Source organism: Meleagris gallopavo, chromosome 16 (assembly GCF_000146605.3).
Source record: "Meleagris gallopavo isolate NT-WF06-2002-E0010 breed Aviagen turkey brand Nicholas breeding stock chromosome 16, Turkey_5.1, whole genome shotgun sequence".
NCBI classification, from domain to species: Eukaryota; Metazoa; Chordata; class Aves; order Galliformes; family Phasianidae; genus Meleagris; species Meleagris gallopavo.
The window spans coordinates 9,104,431-9,112,199 of record NC_015026.2 but is presented as its reverse complement, the minus strand read 5'-3'; positions in this window follow the sequence as shown (position 1 = coordinate 9,112,199).

Here is a 7,769-nt window from a genome sequence, read left to right as displayed (position 1 = left end):
TTAGGCAGCAGGCTTTGGTTTGATCCCAAACAACCTGGAATGAGAGTAACTCTACCCTGCTCTTATGGAAAGGTTTCCATCTCCAGGAAACCCAAAGTTCTCCATCAGCCCCTGGGCTCGTGTCAGTGGTACAGGTGATGAGGAGGGTGGAGGAGAACCCTTCTACTACACAAAGCCGCAGGATGTATTATTATGTGAGCAGAGCAGGAAGGATTTGCCTTCCAGCCTATCCCAGAACAAGCAGCAATTCCCTTCCCATTAAACTTCTCCCACTTCAGCTTCAAATAAATCTTCTATCCCCTTGTCCAAGTCCTGGCTTTTCTCAGAGAGATGCATGAGAACCAGAGGCTCTCCTGGTCAGAAGGGCTGAGCATGTCTGGGTCTCAGCAGAGCACCAGGAAATTCTCTCTGGTAGAGCTGACTTGCAAAGTTTTTGTTCCTTTCTGCCCCCACTTTGGTTTCCCACCCCCTCAGCTGTGCTGATGCAATTGCTTGTGGATCTGTGGGGAAATAAGATCACACAAATGATCTTATTTAATATATATACATTTTTAATACTTGCATCACTTCAGCAGAACAGGTTCCTCACAGCTCTCAGTCCCAGAGCAACACCAAATTTAGAGATGAGATGGTAATAAACTCCAAGGGGTGAGAAAGAAAGGGGAGAGAGCATCACCACCACTTCCTGCTGCATTACCCCAGTGATTCTGCAAGCCAGGCCAGCTCCATCCAGATGTTCCTGCAGCTGGTGTAGGGGACCCATACACTCCCTTGCTGTAGAGTTGCTTTTCTTTGTGTTCCAGGCCTCTCTGTCTTGTGACTTCCAGCACAGCAAAGCCACTTTGGGATGGATCCACTGAAACTGCTGCTTCTCGAGCTAAAGAATGGGACTGCTCTGAAGCACAAGTTAATTGCAGCTCCCTCCAGGGGAAATTGAGCCAATAGAAAGTATAGGGCGTCTAACTCAGCCCAGTCTGGGAGCTGGGCTCATTGTATTGGAAATAGCTGTGTCTCAACTCTTAACTGCTCAAACAGCGATCTGCCAAACTTGCCTGCATATCTCCTGTGTCCTGTAAACAGTACATGTGAGAGGCACCTTTTTTATGGGCCTGGCACAGGGTATGACTTAACCAGCTGTGACGGGAGTGATCCTATTTATAGAAGGAACTCATCCTCTCATTCAATGTGATGTTTGAGAAAAAGTTTCAAAAATGAAACAGAAATGACCCCTGAGTTCCTACATCCAGTAATGGAAATTTCGGCTGCTGACCTGGCCGGGATGGGCAGCATTCTGTTGTTTCCTCAATGTCACCCAGAAGCTCACATAGTAGATTAGCTTCTCCCCATTGGAACCTCCTTCTCTGCTTGGCACCCCTGGAGCATCTCAAGTCTGGATCCCCTTCCCCAGAAAATTCAGTCCAGGCTTTAGAATAACAGAATCCTTTAGGTTGGAACAGACCTCTCAGATCACCAAATCCAACCTCAACCCATCCCACCATGGGAACAAACCATATCCCTCAGTGCCACATCTCCACATTTCTTGAACACTTTCAGGGATGGTGACCCCACCATCACCCTGGGCAGCCTGTGCTGATAAAAACTTTAGCAGAGGTCTGCAAATTAGTCTGTTGTTGTAGTAGTTTTCTCAATTTTTATTTTTTTTTTTCTACCATCTTGAGGGTTGGCCAGCCACTGGGCCACCATTTGGTCATCACCCTTTCAAAGATCTGCAGTCAATCCCTGCCAGAAGCCACCCAAGGTGCGTTGCTCTGTGTTGAGCCGTGCTGGCAGGCAGCATGTGTGCCAGGCATCTCCAGCTCCAGGTGGCTATGATGAGTCAGAGCCAGTCGCCTTTTTCCCTGTGGTGCAATTGTACCAGGCCCTGACAGCATCAGCTGGCTTTTATCACCGCTCCCCATCAGAGCTGTCAGTCCTGAAGACAATGGAAGGTGCGTGGAGGGGGAGGAATTGAGCATCTCTGTGCTCTGCTGGCTTCCCAGGATGATGCCAAAGTGGCAAGTGAAGAGTTTTGATGAGCAGCCTGCTGCTGCAGGAGGATTAGTGAGGACGTCAGTGAGTGTGGCAGCACTGGAATTAAAAAGCAGGAGTTGTTGAGCTTCTCTGCTCCTGTTTTGTGGGGAAGGGCTTGGAGGAGGGTGGTGAGAGCTCTGCAGGACAGGTGGGTGCTGGAAGCGTGCACTGTGTGCATGAGGAGCACCAGAGCTGCTCAAGGTCAGTGGAGGGGTTGCACTGCTGCTGTTTGGGTCCCCTCATCTGTTCAAAGTCACCAATTTGGAGTAGAAGAAACTCTTCTCCAGCTCACATGTTGCTGTGGCAGTGACAAAGAGAAGGAAGGAACAGCAATGCGCAAAGCACAGCTCGGAGACATTTAGAGAACAAACAGAACACGCGAGTGAATGAGAAGATCAAATGCTGCCAGCTGCGATCTCTCAGGGGGTGGCTGTGCCTCCCTCCGGCATATCACGGCTTCTCTGTCCCCCGGGCTCGTTGGGGACAGCACCCACGGGTGTTCTCCTGCAGGTGCCCACGGGGCGCTCTGCTCCCTCCCTCCCATCCTTCCCCAGCACGATGCCAATGGAAATGCCAGCAGCATCCAGTGGGCAGTGCCCAGGGTCTCTTTGCATTTGGCTCTGCCTCATTTCGTTGCTTTTGTTCATTTATCCACTGTTCCTCAACAGGCTTGCACCTCTTGCACTGACCACCAAAGCTCCCCATTGCAGGGATCAGCATTCTGTTGTTTCTGCAGTACGTAGCACAAGGACTTCAGTGTATTCTAGGTTCCGTATTCATTCCCCCCTTAAACCAGAGGTAGAGAACAGTCACTGTGTTGATTATTTTCCAGATTACAGACATTGGTTTCAAGGCAACCTGATTTGACAAAGGGCTCGTGAAATCTGTGGGCACTGTCAGAGCAGGGTCTGCTCCTCCTGGATCTCGAGTCAGTGCCTGAAGCAAGAGCTCAGCCCTCCCTCCAGCACACAATTGTGACAGCCTGTTTCCTTAAAGTGCATGGTGCTGAGGCATTATGCAAAATAAATTGGCTCGGGCTGTGCAGGACCGGGTACAATGGGTTTCTAAATTAAATCCTTCTAAATGGAAATGGTAAGACAGGTGTGAAAGGAGATACCTACAGGCTGGAAAGCTTCATCAGAAATGAACATTGCTGAGCAGGCCAGATAGAGTCATTTGGGCAAGAATAGCATTGTGTAGCTGCAAAACAGCAAGAAAATGGCTGTTGCCTTGATACTCCTCAGCGAGCTGCCTTGCCCATGTTATAGATGTACTCCTGCACTGAGTTACGATGTTCCCATGGACCCACTGCAGTGACAGAAGAAGGTCCTGTATGGTCACAGCACTGGACTTTCCATCTAGCTCCGCCAAGTGATGGCATTTCATTTCCACAGTGCTCCTCTGGAAGTGACACATGGAGGAAAGAACGTGTCCAGCATCAGGGCAAAAGCCATGCAATCAGCAGAAAGGGAGGAAGTTTAAAAATTAATCAGGTTTAAAGTGCTGTCAATTTTTTCCTTTTCTCTCCCTGTACAGACACGCAGCTATCACCAGAGATTAAAACTGATTGACTGACCAGGTCAGGGTAGAGAACATGGGATAATAAGGCAGTTTCCTAGTAATTGGCATAGACTGAGAAAAATCCTTGTGCCAAGCATCCTGTGAAATGAAAAGTCACAGTACATCCATCACCTGTTGGGGTCAGAGGAGCTGAGAACAAACTGCACTGCAGTCAGAACACAGCTTGCCCTCCCCTTGGTAGGACCATATAAACCAAACCTGCCCAGCTTTCAAGGCACGGCTCAGACTCGCCTAGAAAACAATTCACAGATCTCTCCCTCCACCCCTCCTCCTCTGCAGCTAGTTCCTGTTCCCTCGCTTTGAAAACTTTGGTTGTCTTCTCCTTTTTCTGGCTGAATCTTTCCACAGCAGTTAGCTACCATGGTGATAGAAGTTACAGAAATTAGTAAGAAGAAGAGTCATAATTAACAATTGACTGACAGTCCCATCTGACCTGAGACAGTAGCTGAAAGCTGCCTCCCACTTCAATCTGGTTGCCACAAAACAGCCAGGAACACAGTGTTTTGCTAGCCAAGGTGGTTTGGCTACTTGGCTGTATTTCCACCATGGCTGTCCTCAGCTGATTTGGTGCTCAGAGCATCGGTGAGGATGTGTCACCATTGCCCTCTTCTGGATCCACAATCCCATCTGCTCCAAAGTTTGGGAGATGTCACCTTTGTGCGATGACAACGCATGGGGACTCCATGGGGACAGCTCTGCAGTCACTGCTGGTGCCTCATGCAGGTGTTTGGCAGGACTTCATCCTAAGGTCTCGAAGTTCTCCTGCATTTCACCTTCTAGCATGGTGACCACACTGCAGTATAGATTCGCAGCAGCCAGTGGACTCAAATGGATTGTGAAGGCAGAGCTTTGTCACTTAGCCACTAAATGTGTTGCTAACTCAAGATCTTAGTGAAGGTGTACCACTGCTAGGTAAGATGATGGTGATTCCAAACCTCCAGGAAACACAGATACTTCAGGATCTAATGAAAGGAGATGTGTGCTTAAGCTGAAGGACTCCTGGCCGCAGGATGCTGCAGAAGCCAAAAGTGTCTATAAACTTATGGAAGTCTGGGAAACTTTGTGAAGGAGAACTCCACGGGGAGTTACTAATTACATTGAATTCTAACCATTTTTATAAGCTACGCTTCCAAATGAAATGAATATTTATGGAAGAGTCTTCCTGGTCCTTCCTGGGCACTTGCCATTGGGTTACATCTGACAGGATACTAAATCAGATGGCCCTTTGCTGACCCCATATAAGTACACTCCTGTTTTTATGAATATGGAAGAGCACACAGATCTAATCAGGGGTCAGGTCTTGAGCTGCTGCTCCCAGGTTTTTTCGGCTTGAGGCAGGCAGAGACTCGGTAATTGCCCAGCAGCACGCTTGGGGCCTGGCCCACCAGCAGGCTCTTGAGATCTGGTGTTTTTATAATGCATAAAATTATGCAGAAACTGCCCTGCTTTATATGGGGAAGAAAATTAGCTGGACCCAATGAAGCATGCTACTTGTGGACTGAGGAAGGCAGATTTCCACATTCTGCTGGAAAGTGTTTCTCCTCTTGTCTGGAGTACTTGCAGTACCGCAACACGGAGCATCACAACTAATTGACACTGGAATTTTGGATGTTGTCAACATCCAAACACTGAAAGTAGGCAAAAATCGGGGTACAGAGTTGAGGATCTACAGCAGCTTGACACAGCTCCATAACAGACTTTAGAGTCAAGAGCATGGAGTCTATGGGGACGTGGTGGGAGGACATGTACATCCCTAGCCAAGGACAGAGGGGAAACAGTGGGTGTAGTGTTGGTGGCTGGACTTGATGATCTTAGAGGTCTTTTCCAACCTCAACGATTCTCTGATTCTATGAAAGGTGGCACGCAGACTTCTTAGTTCAAGGAATGGCTCCAAAGGTTCTAAGATGTCATTGATACTGAATTGACACGTGGGACTACTCAGAAAAATAAGAATGGAAACCAAGTATTAAATTCCAATGTAGTCAGCCCCAGCTGAACCCTTAAGTCTGAACAGTGGGTTAGAAGGAGCCAAGCCCACAACTGGGATACCCCCGTGTCATTACCAGTATGTCATTGCCTGCCCCAGCAAAATTGCATTCTCCTTTCATGCCTGGGGAGCTCTTGGATAGCAGAAACTGTGCCAGTGCAGAGCATTACCTTGTCAGAATCCTGCAAGAGCACACCAGCACCGTTTAACCTTCCCTCGAATCCGGTGGCAGGTCGCAGCCATTGGTGGGTCTCGGGTGTGTGTGACTGTGAGTCACTGAGTATTACCGATCCTCATCTTAATCTATTGTTGTAAATGACTTGGAGCTGCCTACAGACAATCCTTCAGAATGCAGAACAATGAAGAGCCTGCACATCTGAAGAAAGCCTCCTCTGCATGGCAACTTATTGCCATCGTAACCAGCATAAACAAGAGCAATTAAGACAATTTCAGAGCATCACCTCCTCCCTCTGGGGTCTTAATGAGAGCACGCTCAGAAGGGGGCTGGAGCAGAAGCAGGCAAAGGCAGGGAGTTAGTTTGTGTGGGAAAGAAAGGGTAGGAGAGTTTTCGATTCACAGAGCTGCTTCCTCTCCACTCTACTGCATCGTGCAAAGGGCAAGAAGGGGGAGATTAAAGCAGCTCAGTGGTAGATAGAAAAGGCTTAGAGAAGCAGAGGCTTTCTGCTGCCTGACCCTCACATCGGGTGTTAAGACCCTGTTTGAGGAGATGGACGTTTTTGCTGACATACCCAGCTAACAAGCAGGAGTCAGAGTGGGTGAGTGCCACGCACATCACTCCCTGTAACATAACGTATGTAAGTAGAACAGAGCTCAGAGCCATCGTTCTTGGTGGAAAACAGGCTTGGATGGACTGATGGACTTTTAGAAGCAGGATGTTAAGGAAGAAACTCTTCTGAAGATAATGATTATCCCAGAAAATAAATACAAGCCTCAACACTGTGCTGTTGGATTAACGTATGTGTTGCTTGCTGATGCTCCATAAAGCTTTGCTGTATGCTGGAGGTCTACCAGCATTTCGATGACTGCAAAGCTGTTAGTGGGTGGCTGTGCAGTGAGGAGAGGAGGAAACTAACTAGGAAGCTCTCCTATGAGAAAACCAGCAGCATATGAGAGCTTGTGTATTAGAGGAACTAATAAATACTCCGGGGAAGGAGAGGAGATGGCTCCTATCAGCTTGGTGATAACACCTCTTGTTTTGGCAATCTGGCCCCTCACAGTGGAGAACAAATGGATGAAGCTATAAAGCAGAGCTTCCATTAAGGTTTTCATATTATCTAATACTGCAGGAGCTTTATTATTTTCAATTGACTCTTTTCACAGAAGTCAGAAGCTAGGCTCCTACATTCTAACAGTACATAAATAGCCTGATGGAAGCATAACAGGAGCTCAGTTAGGGTGTACAGCAAATGATATATCACAGACTCAAATATTTCATGGCCAGACAGGATCAGCTATTCAGTCTGATAACCTGTACATAAAACAGCTGCAGGATTTCATCCAGTTACTCTGCAACAAGCTCACAAATTCCTGTTCAATGTGTGTAGAATGACAGCCACCCATGCCCCAGCTGGATCACTAAACTTACCCAGAGCCAAAATGGTTCTTTCCATTCTCTGCAGAGACAATCTTTTCCTTTTATCTTGAAATTTGCTATCACAGATTTGATTATCTGCTTAAAGAGAAAAGAAACAAAAGAGAAAAGAACATCAGCTTGCAGAGAGAAGGAGTAAAGAGAGGGGCTACATCTGAGACCTCTTATCTGTACCTTCCTGATGCCTAAGTGCTGGATAATTGGAATTGCTGTCTGAACCGTGAACACTGTTTTGCTAATCTCATGCTGTTTTCTCCTTTCTGCTTTGCTAGCACATCAGAGCCATGGTTCTAGGATCTTAGGAGGTACCTGAAATCTTCTGACCTTCACTGGAGAGAGATTCTGCAGAACATTCCTACAAGCCAGCAAGAAGTAAGTGCTTTGCAAGTGGAGAAAATCACTCACTCCACAGTCAGGAACAGTCCATCAACACAGCTCCGCTTGGCCAAGCTGCATGGACCGAATTTCCCTGAGCTAAGATACATGACAATTGTAACTGGAACCCTCTCAGCCGAAGGACTTCATATCCTCAGGTGAGTCTTTAGGATGAACATGTGA